The sequence below is a fragment of the Ambystoma mexicanum genome, chromosome 5p (assembly GCF_040938575.1).
Source record: "Ambystoma mexicanum isolate Mex_15411 chromosome 5p, UKY_AmexF1_1, whole genome shotgun sequence".
Classification (NCBI taxonomy): domain Eukaryota; kingdom Metazoa; phylum Chordata; class Amphibia; order Caudata; family Ambystomatidae; genus Ambystoma; species Ambystoma mexicanum.
Genome location: NC_090930.1, coordinates 213,740,038 through 213,755,242, shown reverse-complemented (window position 1 = coordinate 213,755,242; position 15,205 = coordinate 213,740,038). Strand labels below are relative to the sequence as shown.

Here is a 15,205-nt window from a genome sequence, read left to right as displayed (position 1 = left end):
CCTTAGGAAAACATACCCTGATAAAAATCCCAAGTAGGGCCTTAGAAACAGCCTGAGCTGTAACAGATCTTATAGGTATTGCTTCAGGATACCTAGTAGCATGGTCTACTACAACCAGGATGAACATGTTGCCTGAAGAAGTTGGAGGGTGTAAGGGACCAACAATGTCGATTCCTACCCTTTCAAAAGGGACTCCCACCACTGGGAGAGGCACCAAAGGTGCCACGTTCTTGGCTCTACATCAGACCCCATCTTAAGCCAGTAGAAATAAAGAGAAAGCCATTCCTTAGTCTTCTTTAAACTCAAGTGACCAGCCAAAGGAATCTCATGGGCTAACTGTAGAAACTGTTGTCTGCTTTCCAGAGGCACTACAAGTCTTCTGCAGTCCCCTGGAATAGACTCAGTTGTTTCACTGTAGTAGAGGCCATTGTCCCAGTATAACATATGCTTCCATTGCTCTTGCCCTTCCAGTTCGGAAGCTGCCTTTTGGCGAAGACCTTCAAGAGTGGCACACTCTCTTTGACGTCTGCTGAAGTCTGCCCTACAAGGTCCACCTTCCGCCAGTAAAGACTGCAGGCCAGGATGGTCTGCAGGATCCAGATCTCCAACAGGAGTACGGTCCTCTTCCAGCTCTGATTCCTCAGCAGCTGATTCAACAACACTGGATTGTTCCTCACACTCAGTCTCAGACTCAGTCACAGGTGTGACTTTTGGCAGTCCTCTCAGGGATGTCCTTGTAGGTAGCACAGGAGTACTGGCTGATTTCTTCTTTGAGGTTTTAGGTTTTCTCTTTTCCTCCTTTTTCTCAGAAATGGGAGTCAGTAAGTCATGTGGACTGGGGGTGATAGTTTCCTCTATTCTTTCCCCTTGAGAGCTTCTTAAGGTACTCTATCTGGTCTACGAACAGGTATATCTTGGCAGTCATGTCATTGCACTGGATGAGAGCTGGTAACTCTGGAATCATTTGCACAGGGCCTCCATCAAGCTTAGTGAGGTATTTGGGTGCCTTAGCAACATCCTCTACCTTGAAAAAAGATTAATCCACTACAGCAATTCTGGCCCCAGTGTTTCTGATGGCAGGGGTCTCCTGACCATTCACAAGAACACTGTCTTTGTAATACTCTTTAGTATTGTCTGGGATGGAATTGAAGACATCTAAGTTCTGTTGTTCCCACAGTCCCAGGGACACTAAAACACTGGCTGAGATTTGCATGGGTTCCTCAGCCAGTAGGTGAAAGTTTCCACTTGTCATTTGTACTTCTTCCTCTGGGGAAAAGGTTAAGGAGACAGTGTGGATCCCCGAAGGTTTACCCTTACATCTAGGATCCCCTTTCACATGGTCAGTTGACCCACAAGCATAACATTTACCAAATGTCTTTAAGAATAGGGGTTTGGTCTGACCTCCCTCTGGTTTAGCACCACAGGTTTCACTAGCCTAATTCGGGTTTCCCAGGGGGCTTACCCTTCTTATGTTTGTGGCCCTCTTTTGGATTGGAGGTATTGGAATTCTCTTGGTTATCTTTCTTGTGCTGCTTTCCCTCATCCATCTTCTGAGTTGCCCCAGAGTCCTTGTGAGTAGCCCTGTTGGCAACCCACAAGTCAGCAGGCTTTGCTAACTTCTTTGGATCAATTTCCTTAGAGTCAGCCAAGTGCTGTCTCAGCTCAGGAGAGCAGGTATCATAGATAGACTCCAACATGAACAGATTTCTCATACCTTCATAATATTAACGCTGTAACCCTTAACCCAACCATTTAAGTTTTTCAAACATTCACACACCCAGGTAGCCCAAAAGGTACCATCATGCTTTTTGAGGGTTTTAAACCTCTTAAAATACTGGGAAGGAGTTTTCCCAAACATAGCTATCAAAGCTAGTTTCACACTTTCATACTCCATTCTGTCTATTCCTCCCATTTCCATTACAACATCAGATGCAACTGGGGGTAGCCTAGACAAAAAGCCAAGAAATCAGCCGATTCCTCTATAATTTCCTGAATCCGATGGTTATATTCAAAAGTTGCCAACCAATCCAAAATATCAAGCTTAACCTCATACATATTTACTGCATCTTTGGGCATGCGAGGTCTCTTAGCACTGGAAGACATAGAAGACTCTGGGACAGAATCATTCTCAAGAGACAATTTCTTCATTTCAAGTGCATGTTGTAATTCCATTTCCCTTAGTTTAAGTTCTTGATGTTTAGTTTCAGTTTGGGCTTGGATTCTTTTGAATTCTAACTCAAGTCTCATCTTCTCAAGAGAGACAAACTCTGGACTCAGTATGGGACCTAGTAGGGCCCCCGTGGCAAAAGGTTGAGTCTTAAGAGCCGGAAGAGGGACAGTAGGGCCTACCTCTTGAGATTCTTCTGTCTCTTTTAACTCATCAATAACATCATCATTTTTCCACATTTTCATCAGAAGTAGGCACAGCAGACCTATTTCTTTGACTTTGACATTCCAACAACTTTTCTATCAATTCATTCATTTTGCCTTTAACAGTAAGGTTCCTAGCTTTACACATTTCTCTCAGTAGATCAACTATTAAAATGACTAGGGTCTCCTGTCTGTAGCTATTCATATCAGGTAAGATAAAAAATTGCTTTCCGAGTGGTCCTTAGCCTTGTGAGGGTTATTTGAACAAAGGTAAGAGCAGCATTCTCAATGTATCAACTATACTTTATCCCACCGCTGCCACCAGTGTTAGGCAGAATTACATGCACTACCCTTTGGGAAACTACACACAATTAAGACTACAGGTGTAAGCACAATCTTACCTTTGGTACAAGCCTGTACTACACGGTTTATGTGGTAGCAGTGGCTGAGCAGCCAGATTTATCTCAAGAGGGATGTGAGCAGTACAAGATGTTACACTAAGGACTTGCAATCACAGTAGTTCAAGCAAACACTTACTCAAGGTTTCTTTGTAAAAGAATATACATTTATTTACACATTTAGTTAGAAAACATTCCACTAGTAAGAAGCAGCTCAATATCACACTTTAATACACTACAGTAAACAACCAATACGTTTCTGAACAAGTTAGGCTCCCCTGAAGTGGGAGCAAAATGGCACTTCAGTAACTTTCAAAAGGGGTAGAAAGACAAAGGTTATAAGAATCAAAACACAATTACTTTCATAGGCAGGGCAAAATGTTTCAGTTCACTACAAGAGGAAATTCAATTCAATAGGCCTGGCCCAAAGTCAATGGTTCAGTGTCTTGGATAGGATAGCAGAGTTCTGATAGTAAATGGTTAAGTCTTTGGCAATGTTCTTAGAAGTAGTTTGTCAGAAAAATAGTTATATGTCGGGTTAGGAGTGAACAAGACTCCAAAGTTGGGAAAGTTTCACAAACTTTCACCACGGCAGAAAGGATTTCCACACCGCGTTTGCACAGTACCTTATGGATGAAGAAAAGCTGTAGCTGAGGAAGTGGTTCCTGGCCGTTCCTGCAGATCTCGCTGTTCCTGAGTTTCAATCGTGGGAACAAGAAGGACGACGTTGGGAGGTTCCTACAATGCCCAGGGAAGAAGCCACAAGCTTGGCTAAACGTCGGTTTATGGTGTGAGTGCCTTAAAGTCCACAAACTGGTATCCTCCTCACTGGCTATCCGGTTTTCAGAAGCACTCTGAAGCAAATTCGACAAGTATGGCGACGTTGTCCAGGTGGCTTGCGAGTTGGTTGTTCCCACCAGCTCAAGGGAAGAAGTCGTCCTTGAAGGGCTTCTCTGTCGATGGAGTTTCAGGCAATTTGGACCTGCAGCAGGGCTTCACGGGGCAAACCAGCGGCCCAGGAGTTGCAGCAGTTGTCTTCATTCAGCTCGTCTTCGGTTCTTTCTTTCCAGTGGTCGACTCTGCTTTACAAGTCCCAGAGACCTGCTTTTAAACAGTTTTCTCCCATTCATTCCAGCCTAAGCTGCCACTCACTCAGCAAGGTGGCTGTCCTTGCCGGACAGTCAGCCAGCCAATCATGCCAGAGTGCATTCAGGTCTCCTAGGAGACTAAGCAAAGGGAGTTTCGGGCACCTCCCTCACATCCTGTCCACCCCAGACACTCAGGCACTAGAGGAGGGCTTCAGCACTGAAGCCCGCCAAAGGGCATCAAACAAAGGGACCACACCTGGTTTGGCGCGCAGAGACAAACACAATAAGGACCGTTCCTAAAAGAAATGGTGAAAAAAGATGACCAGAGACTGTTATTACAGAAGGGTCTGGAGCGCCATATTGAAAAACATGGCTGACCCGATTTTTAGCTACCGGTGTTCGCGGTCGGGAAAAATGATGGTAGTTTGTTCTAAAACCACTGCCACCAGCAATTTCAAGAGGAAAGGGTAACATTTGACTGTTACATGAGTTTTTAGACATAGGGGATGCTAGGCAACCCCTCCAGAACTCTATAGGAAGATAGTTGGTGCTGGGTCTATGAATTTAAAAAGACTAGCAAAGTCAATTTAACTTTACATGCACTGGGAGAAGATAGTCAATCCCAGAGAAGGTATTTAAACCTTGGGAAGTCTGAAAGACATCCCTGTGCCACTGCAAGGAAGGTGCTGTGTGACACACAATAAAAAGATGATACCTATGGAGTGTCTAAAAACTCCATATCCAAAGAACACAAAAGTAAAACACACATCAAAATACATGAAAGAGTGGGAAAAAAGGCTCACACTCTTTCCATGTAAAAATTAAAGTCCTAGAAATCCAGAAAAGTTGCTGGGGGTCTCAAAAGGTAAGTGAAATTAGCACATTCTTGAGAATTCTCCCTAACATCTAAGGCCTGAACTGGTGAACGGCCCCAGTGGAGGCCTAGGAGGCACGGCCGACAGGATCACCTCCTTGAGGAGCACAGTCAACTGCGGAGAATGTATAAGGAGAAGGATGCGCTCGAAGAAGCATTCCTCGCAAGCCGCTGGATCTCGAGGGGACTGCCTTCTGGAGCACTGGGCCTCCGTTCCTGATTGAACGCCAAGGCGCGTGAGGCGTGTATCTGTAAGGCAGCAATTGGTAGATGTATCCCTGCGAAGACCAACAGCCTGTACCATGAAGTCTGCAGCCGCTTCGAGAGGGAAGGGGACTGGGACCTTCTTGTATGGCCCACTCACTGGGCGAGGGACTGAGTAGGCCCTAATCAGAATCCAAGATAAAATGGCCGCCGGTCTAGAAGGCTCTGCCAAATACTTATGCGCTTGTGGCCTTGTGCTACGCCCTGGGCAGGAGTACGCAAAGGCACTGTGCCATGCTCTGTACATGGGGGAACACGCCTTGGCCCTCGAACCTGAAACATAAGCGTCAACCTCAGAGGTAGCTCTGTTAGGCCCTGAGCCCTCAGCCTGTTTGCCGGTAGTCAAATCACCCTGACTCGCTGCCTCGAAGGTGGCTCCGGTAGGCTGTGCACCCTCAGCAGCAGAGCTGGTAGTCATGCCAGATCGTGCTAAGGACTGACTCTTGGAGGTAGAACATGACGATCTTTTGCCCCCTGGGGCCCACAAGAAGGATGAACTTGATTGCCCTCCGTGGCCCATCCGGTAGAGATCCTGAGGTCTGCCAACGGATCGGCTGATAGAGCCCCGGGCATCTCGGCTTGGGAGCTGGTAGCCTTAGACGTTACTGTAGATTTCATCAAATACCATTTCACCTAATGAGATTTCACTGAATTTATTTCACCGAAAATGGTAGATGAAATGGCATATGTATAATGCATAATAGGTGGGGTGTGGGGTAAGTGTATAAGTTAGGGTAGGGAGGGGTGAGGGGTTTTAGGGGGGTCTCCCCCCCATTATACACAAAAAAAGTAGAAAAAGTAAAAAGTTCACTTTGTTTTTCGGTGAAATGGATTAATTGAAAACACCATTAGATGAAATATTTTTGAAGAAATCACATACACCCACCTTTAGAGGCCTTGGGCTTGCCAGAACCAGAGTCCAAGGTACCTTTGCTGGTGGAAACCCCTGGGAAGGAGTCTCCGCGGTGAAGAGCCAAACTAAAGTTTCTGGGGCCTGGGTCCAAAATACCCTTCGCTATCCCTCTGCAAATACCTCCCCTCTCGAGCTCTTCTCCCCTCTACCTCTAACTCCCTCAGGGTCAGTCGTTTTTCAAAGAAACCACCTGAGGGTAGATCTCTCTCTTTGGCTGGGGATTCCCTCTGGAACAGTCTCCCTGCCACTCAAACTTGAGGAGAACCATCTCTGGTTCCGGAAGCACCTCATGACCTTCCTCTTTGCTTCTGCCTTCGCTCCCCCTCTCCCCTGCTGATCTGTTCTCTCTTGACACTGTGCACCTGGCGACCTTCTGCCCTCTGGGCCCAGGTACCTGCTCACCCTGCCACCTTTCTGCACTGCCTCTGGGCCATCCCTTGCACTGAGGTCTATATCTGTACCAATACAGTCCCTCCCCCTTTTTCTTTCTGCACTTATCAGACCTACCCTGCCTGCTGCCTTAAACCCAGCACTTGCTGGATGCACTACCACTGTTTGTTGCCTTTATTATTTATTTATTATTATGCATCTGTTTCTCCTTTGCTCCACACTTTCCACTTCTCCCCCCCTTCCATTCACTGTTCCCCTCCCCCACTCCCATGCACTTGCGCATTCTCAATGTCACTGAACCTAGCAAGATCGTTGTTTGTTCTCCCCTGTTCCCCTCCCATACTTTGTCGCGCTCTGAAACACTTGTTTACAAGCGCAATAGAAATACAATATCAATATCAATAAACTAAGGGCCTACCTTGTCTTGAAGTGGGGTCCTGGAGATAAACCCTTTAAGATGACCTCGAGGAGAAGCGTTGAAGATCTCCCTCCATCGTGACAACTGATTCTTCAATGCCCAGTGGTATTCGGCCCCAGGCACTCCGGACAGAGTGTGTGGGGGTCAGAGGCCAGCAATGAGCATTCGCAGGATGCACATCTTGTGAATCCTCGGGGAGGTGAGGCACTGAAGGGAGGTGAAGAGGATTGAAAAATAAAACAACGGGCAGCAAGCAGAAGGTTCTAATATCTCTGCGCCTAGCTGCTAGGTCCGACACCGTCCGTACGGAAAAAGGGACTGAGGTGAGGCGCTGTAGGGCAGGGCCTTGCATGGGTGTTCCCAGGCCTGGCTCGCTGCCCCACGCCTCTACTAAATTTAAAGGGGGACTTATGTTGGGGGATGTGCACAAGCATGGCGGAAAAGTTGTTTGTCATAGAGCCAAGTAAGCCAGAAACCACAACTCCCCTCCCTTCTATGTCTCTAATAATAGTATTCAGACCCAAAAGGGATATGGCACCCTATCAAAATGGCCACACAGCACTTCATCCATATAGAGGAAACACTGTGAAAAATGTGACCCTACCATATCATTCCTAAATTGTCATGTTCTTCTGCTGATGCATCTCCTACAGAAGAACAACTTTGGAGTTGTATCTACATAAACAAGATCTGTGTGCATATGCACAGGCTATTTATCCAGTTTGCATATCAACTAAGCACCTTTAAAGGTTTATTACTGCAAAGGGAGTCCTCCGATCAATATACTCACAAGACATTGACAGAGAGCATAACATTGTATAGCAAGCCAGCTTTTGGGCTTTTGGGAGATGAGTCTAGATAGTCCCTCAAATAGCAACCTCTTACTTATTTTGAAACCTAAATGAGTGATCCAATCGTTACAGAGGCATCCAATCATAAAAAAGTGATAACTATATACCAATTGTGGTTGAGTGTCAAGAAACATCAGATTGGAAGATTGGAACAGATTGGCAATCAGACAGCTGTGAGGGGTCAGTAATGAGAGGCAGACAACAGCTTGCAGTATTTTATTAAAGAAAAATAAGCCTGGCTTGTCCTACTCTATCAGGGAATTCCATACCTAGTTTAAAGGCTAGGGGAACAACTCCTACCATAAGTAAACTGGCCCTCACACTAAACAACAAAACATTCAAAGCAATTAATAAAACAGTATAAGGCAATAAACAGGAATTTAACAATATCCGGATGACCCTCACCTGTCATGGGTGAATCCCTTCCACAGGGTTTTCCACAGTCAACTTCCCAAATGTTCAAAGGAAAAGAAATGTCTTGAACCAGTTCTTCCAATATGTTCAAAAGAAAAGAAGTCTTAAGCCAATTCTTGTAAGTTCCACCAGTTCTTGTAAGTACCAAGACAAAACAAACGTTCAACAAACAAAGATCCACTGGTACAATTCCTCCGTTTCGGTTGAAGATCCCCTTCCAATTTCAGCAAAGAAAATAGCACCAATGGTAATCCTGGACATCTTCTTTCCAAGATTATTCGCCACAGTTCAAAGAATAGATAAACAATTTCTTCTTCTACAATGTTACAATTTGTTAGGACCTCTGCAGTATATTTCGTATAATTGTCAGGATGCTTCTCTTTGGGTTGCTGCTTCCCTCTCAAAAGCCATGCTGTTACTGTGGTTATTATGTCACCTTTGTCCCACAGTATATTACTACTCCAAACCACTTCAATGTAATAGTCACTGACAGTTTTATACACCACCACAGTTCAGGTACTTCTTTTTCAGTTTTATATTTGAAAAAGCTAGGCATATAAAGACAAGGCATTTCGACCTCTACAGGTAGGCGAGGCACTCTTCTTTCCTATGCCCCAAGAAAAGGGCAGCCTCTTTGGCTCTTCTGTCCGTCTTACTGCCACAAGTATAACGTGCCTCTGCCACAAGACTGACTTTCTCTCAGCTTCAACATTCTTTAGCACCACAGGTTATTTTCTTAATCTTCTTTACAAGCATCCAGCTCCCTTCCCCAGCTTTATTCACACCTTGTTGGTTCGAGTAATTACCTAGAAGCTGTATTGCCACTCTTCCAGCTTCAGATAACAATGACACACTTGTATCAAAGGACACTGGACCTTAGAAAACCTCACAGATCAGGTGGATGGATCTGAATAGGACTTGTTTCAATATGGAAAGGGTTGTCCTCTTTCCTTGATGTGAGAAATCCTCTATTTGGGTGGCCATGGCAGGGCCATCGCCTTTGGATCCAGACCCTGGTGGTGGACCAGTGCGGGAGGATCACTCGGGTAGGGGATTCCGGGGTCCTTCTCATGAGAACACCCTAGGCAAGACACAGTATCCCCCTCTCACCCATTATCCACAACCACACAACCCCTGTGTTCCTTTGGGGTATTTTTCAACACATAACATGGGAAGAAGAAGATGCGATCTGGAGGGGTGAAGATTACCAGTGGAAAACCCACTAAGACACAGAAAACAGGCTACAACACTCTGACAGCCGACTGTTCCTTTAATGAAGTCGGGCAGGGTCAGGCAGACCCAACCCTAATCACACACCTGCTACTCATTAACATCACACAGGTGTATAAAGGGAAGCTGCTGGTGAGGAAAGTTCAGTTGCTCTTGGCAGCAGAAGAGGGAGGTTGCAAGGCTGAGTATGGCAGAGGATCCCTACCACTGTTCCAAGCACACCAAGGAGCAGGAGGGAGCAGGACGGAGCAGTGGAGAGTGGAAAGTGGAAAGTGGAGAGTGCCCAGAGGAGGAGGAAGGGCGAGGTGCTGAGCCAGTACATATGTGGGCTACAGCCCGTCTAAGGAGCTTTACCTCCCCAGGGCTAAAGAAGTCTGACTGCAGCCTGATGGTCATGTTTACTGCAAAGCTTGCTTCCCCTGGGCATGTGAAATGAAGTCCAGGTGAAGGAGGGGCAGGTGGTGAGACTCTGACCTCCTATCAGAACTCCCCTCCCCCTCCAGGAAGCTACCCACCAGGGCCACTCTAGCCGTGTAAGTCTCACAGCGGATGAAGAGAGGAACCCGGTAAGCACCTGGGTGGCTGGAATGGGGAGCAAAGCAGAAGGGGTACTCAAGTGTTAGAAAGGGAAACCCTGAGGAAATATAAAGCAACTACAAGTCCCAAGAGGCATTGGGACAAATGTGAAAACCAGTACAGCTCGAGCCCGGCCGAGGGAAGCGTACAAAAGAAAGGATGAGAGCGGAATAATGGTCAGAGTTGTCAGACTGGGGATCCCGTAAAGGTCCTCGCCCACTCCAAAGTCTCTGACCCAACAAATGGTGGAAGGCCAAGTGGCTCGCGCCTGACAGAGTGAAGCCAAAGCGTAAGAGCCACTGAGAAAGGTTTGAGCCCGACAGAGGGGATCCTTATGCATTAATAGAACTGTGTGAAGCCTGGCTGGGGGCTTTAAGGAAAGCCTGACTGGGGGGATGAGACCCAGAGTTAGGTAAATGGAAGAACCTAAGGGGTCTAAAGAACTGTCTTGTGAACTGTGGCAAGTGTGAACCCAGCAGAGGGATGCCGAAAGAAAGCTAGGGGAAGAGAACCCCGCTTTCTGATGCGATGAGCAAATCATGAACTGTGTTAGAATGGCTATGTGAACCCGACGGAGGGATGCTAAGGGAGAAGCTAGTAGAAGTAAATCTCGTATTGTGATAAAGCAAAGCGAACTGTGATATTAACAGTTAACCCGGCTGAGGGATGCCTGGAAATTAGGGTGAATAGTGATACACCCGTGAACATTGTGATGTCAAGCGTGAACCCGACTGAGGGATGACTACAGTGAGTAGTTGTTATAAAAAGACATTGAGACTCTTGAATGTTACATTTGAATGAAATGCTGTAGTGAACCCGACTGAGGGAAGCCAAGTTGCAAGAAGGATCAGAGCCCAGTCGAGGGGGTACTAAGGTGAAGAGAAATCACCTGCTGCGAAGATTACTGAAAGGAACTTTTGTTTTTGTTGTATATGGCACATCAGGTCCTCTGAGGCAAGAGACTTTGTGTGAAAGAGAAAGGCCCTGATATTTTGGAAACAAACTGAAAGCTCACGCTGGAGAAACCCAGGAGTGTGCTGTGCTCAAGAGTCCTGCCTTGTCCTGTGCTAAAAACGTGGGGAAGGGAGACTCCAGCTATACCATCCTGACATAACTTTTTAGAAAATTTTTAACGTAGCAGTAAAGTTTGGCAATAGTTTATTTTTAGTATAGGCCCTTTTTTATTTGACTAGACTCCACTAGGACTGTATTATTATTTATTTGATGGTCGTAGCTTGCTCCCATCGTAGATTTACGGTTAGGTATTCATTTTCATACACTGATAACGTTCAATAAACACCCTTGAACTGTGATCACTTGTGTCTGTCTTACTACTGCCACCATGAGTTCCTTACATGTGGTGTCAGGAGTGGCACGAGACTCAACTGAAACAAGTTGGGGACCCCACCAGACCAGACAACCTATTCCAATGCCCTGCTAGGAGCCTCAAGGAGAGAACAAATGACCATTGGTTTACTCAAACATGGCTCCAACACCCATGGCATGAAAGAAAATATAACTAATGACTATGAGAGACCAAAAGAGTAGTTTAAAGACGCCTGTTCCACACTTCTATTAAAGCCTTATGGACAATACCAGACAAAAAAGGAACCAACCGTCTATCTCCTCTTCAAGCTCTACCCATACTCCCACGCTCGATCCGTGAACCAAATAAGGACCGAGTCTAAGGTTTTGAAAAACGAAGGTAACAAAATACAATTTTATAAAAGAGAAAACACGATTTACAATTATCTTAAAATGAACTCAACACATCTTAAAAAAGTGTAAAACATAGTGCACTTTTACTAAAACATCAAATACAAAACCACAATACCAGTTCTAAATCAGTTTTAAATGAAATATAAAAAAACTGATAAAAAACAACACCAACCTGCCTAGGTATCACCTATACACCCAAAACGCTCCTGCCTATACAAATCTAAACAGAGCAACACAGAAATTCATCCCTGGTGTATAGTTACGCTTTGGTAGGTAGCAACTCCAAACAACCACTTTTCTTTGTTTGTTGGAGGTATATTGTTAATCACCTATCTGTTAGTTGTCTACCCTTTGAAACTGCTACTAGGGTGACTGTAACCACTGAATTGGTCAATTAACCGCACCTTACAATTTGAGGTGCTCATATGCCCGACATGTTTCATTCAAATACATTTGGAACAAATCACATGAACTTCATCAGGGGATCCAAAACAATATCCACTATACACAATAGATAAACATGATCAAAGACACGTTGTTTGAACTGTCAGAGAAGGTGAAGTATGTCTCCACGTTGGGGTTGCTTCCAAATAAATGTAGGCCTTTAGTATAAACAACCCGCGGTATCAGTCTTGCCAATGCAAATACTGCTAAATTATGGTGAAGAGGGGACATCTCCACTGTAGACGTTTAAACACATTCCTCAGGGGAGGTCAGCATAAAAACAATCCATTCGACCACTATGTCTTGCCCACGTTCAACCCTTGCCTCATGTTGAAATGTTTCAAGTACCTCTCTGCCATAAACATATGTCACGACTCAGGTGTCAGTTAGTCGCAGTAAGACGGAACTCCCAATCTCTTCTGCTCGTACACGCTGTCCCCTCTGTACTCTGAAAGAAAATATAATCACATCTCCTTTTCCACCAATGGGATAAAGACTGTGGAACATTTACGAGAACCCTTTAAGAACATAGGTCAAAGAATGGAAATCCAGTTTTTTCCTTTAACCAAACAAGCCATCCTTCCCATTAGAAAAAATGTGGAAAGCAATACCCATCAATTGTTTTCCCTGATACTTGTCAATTCCCTAAAAGGGATCAAATAATCATTTCCCTGGAGGTGAAGGAGGAAGTACCAAACGACTCTGTCATGTATTTTATGCCTCTGGGCGAAACAAGGTGGAAGAGAAAGCTAAACATATTACCCCTTTTGGCAAATAGAGAAGAGCTACAAATTGCCCTTTTAAATTTGTCACATGATATGATACAAATTGAGAGGGGTGAACTGATGGGACTGTTGGTATATGAGAATTCTTGTCATGCTCTCTCCCAACTAGACCTTTGGGAGAGCAGTAGGGAAATTACAGAGACAGCAACCTTAAAACCCTCCACACAAGGAATTGTTGAACAACAAGTAGACATCTCTCCAGGGGAGGGATCCTGTTGGGAGAAGGGGGAAGACCCAAAGACTGATTCCTTAGAGGAATCTGTATCTGTACCTTTGGCACAAGTAGATCCGGAGGATGGTTGGAAGACCCGTCATTATTTGAAGAGAGAAACCCTCTAACTATTCTCTCACTGTCTTATTGGAACCAGAAGAAAATAAACTATAGTTTTCTCCAAGAACTGTGAGTCTAAGGGAGAAATCCACCCTGCGCCTTCTTTGTTAGAGGGGAGGCCTGAAAGTAGAGAAACCTAGTGTCCCAATACCCTCCATTGAAGTACCTTCATCTCATCCCGAATGGAAATTAACACCTCAAGAAAATGAGAAGATCAAGGTGACCAACTCTTCTTATGATATGGAATATCGTTGTTACAACTGTGGGAAGTTTGATCACCCTGAGTGTCCTTGTCCTGAGGAGTTGCCTTTTCAGAAATTAACAATCGGGAATATAAACGTGCCTGAGAAGAGAACTAGGGAAGAGCATAGTCCAATTTCTGTTTTTCAACATCAGAAGTGTTTTTCTTGTCGGGGGTGGGGGCATAGTACACAATCTTGTCCACTAAACCAAATAGGTTTTTCTCAGACACCATCTCTAGAGAATCCCATAAAAAAGGGCTGAATAATGAGATGAAAACCAAAATCCCACTGGTGCAGATCCTTCAAACCCAGTCTAATTTAACACCAGGTGAGAAGGAAAAGAACCAGAAGAAACCCCTTTCTAAAAGCACAAAGAGGAATCAAAGGAAATCTCAAGCCTTTTTATACAGTGTGGCTAAAACCACCTATAGGGTACCTCCTACAATAGGAGAGAAAACCATTTGGGCACAACTGGACAGTGGAAGCAGGGGATGTGCCATACAGGCAGATTTCATTTCCCCGGGGTGGAAACAGATGGGTAAAAGAAAAATCCATTGTGTTCACGGTCACATTGAGAACCATCAAACCACCAGAATTCCCATTACTATCTTGGCCAGAAGGCTACAACTTATCGTGGCCGTGATCACTAATCTTCCAGCCCAGTTAGTGTTAAGAATTAACCTACCCCAATTTCACCAGTGGGTCTCACGAGTGGCAGAAATACACAGCAAAACCTTTAAGGGTGAATCTACCCATTTAAAACAGTCAACTGGCTTATGGGAAAAAGAAAACAGCTTGGGGAAAGACACTGATTTCCAACAAGAAACCTCAGACCAGGAACTTAAAATTGGCCCTTATACAGGAAGCCAGGTGTTTAGGGGAAACGTATGTGGGAAACCTAGGGGTATTTGCCTATTTGGACCTGAGAATCTGCTATTCGGGTGGGCAGGGCACGGCCATCGCCTTTGGCTCCAGACCCTGGGGTGGACCAGTGCGGGAGGATCACCTGGGTACGGAAGTCCGGGGTCATTCTCATGGGAATACCCTAGGCGAGAAACAGTATCCCCCTCTCACCCCTGAACAGAGGATAGCACAGGGGCAACATGCTGGTCTTGGAAGCCAGACCATGCAGAGCAACAGAGGTTCGAATCCCGGTTCCATGCTTAGAAACTGAACTCGGATACAGTATTAGGCGCGTTATAAAAAAAAAAACCACAAAATCCCTCTGTCTTTTTGGGGTCATTTTCAACACATAACATCTGCCCCCAGACCATTTCTGCATAATATTGGGAAGAAGAGGCGGTCTGGCGGGGGTGAAGGTTACCAGTGGAAAACCCACTAAGACACATAAGACAGACTACAACACTCTGACAGCAGGCTGTCCCCTTAATGAAGTTAGGCAGGGTCAGGCAGACCCAACCCTTATCACACATACCTGCTACCCATTAACATCATACAGGTGCATAAAGGTAAGCTGTGGTGAGGAAAATTGAGTTGCTCTTGTGGGCAGAGCAGAGGAGGCTGCAAGGCTGAGTACCAGGTTCAAATAGATACCAAGCCCGCTTAAGGAAATGCAACATTTCATGGGATCAACAAATCTAACATTAACATTTTGATATAAAGCAAAAGAGCCCCTAGCTCTAGTCGTGGTTAGTAAAACTCAAGGTTTCCACCAGGGAAGATGCTGAGTCTAGACACCTCAGTGAAATGGATCAAGTGGACATTAATGCAGTGAAAAACACACTCAATTTTGATTCCAGAATTTTCTTTTAGCAAAATGCATACTGAGAATTACCAGTCTGACAACGTGGAAGGATGCCAGGAATGTGAATTTATGAAAGATCCAGTGTAGTAGACATTATGACTATCGTAATTATACAAAGAAATGCATTAGTAAA

The 15,205-nt window shown here is 45.1% G+C and overlaps 1 protein-coding gene across 3 annotated transcripts in view; it reads right to left on the bottom strand.

Moving 5' to 3' along the window:
• LOC138480867 (probable global transcription activator SNF2L1) overlaps positions 1 to 15,205 on the bottom strand; it is a 1,964,402-nt gene that overhangs the window by 540,758 nt on the left and 1,408,439 nt on the right. The gene's annotated exons all lie outside the window — the stretch shown is intronic.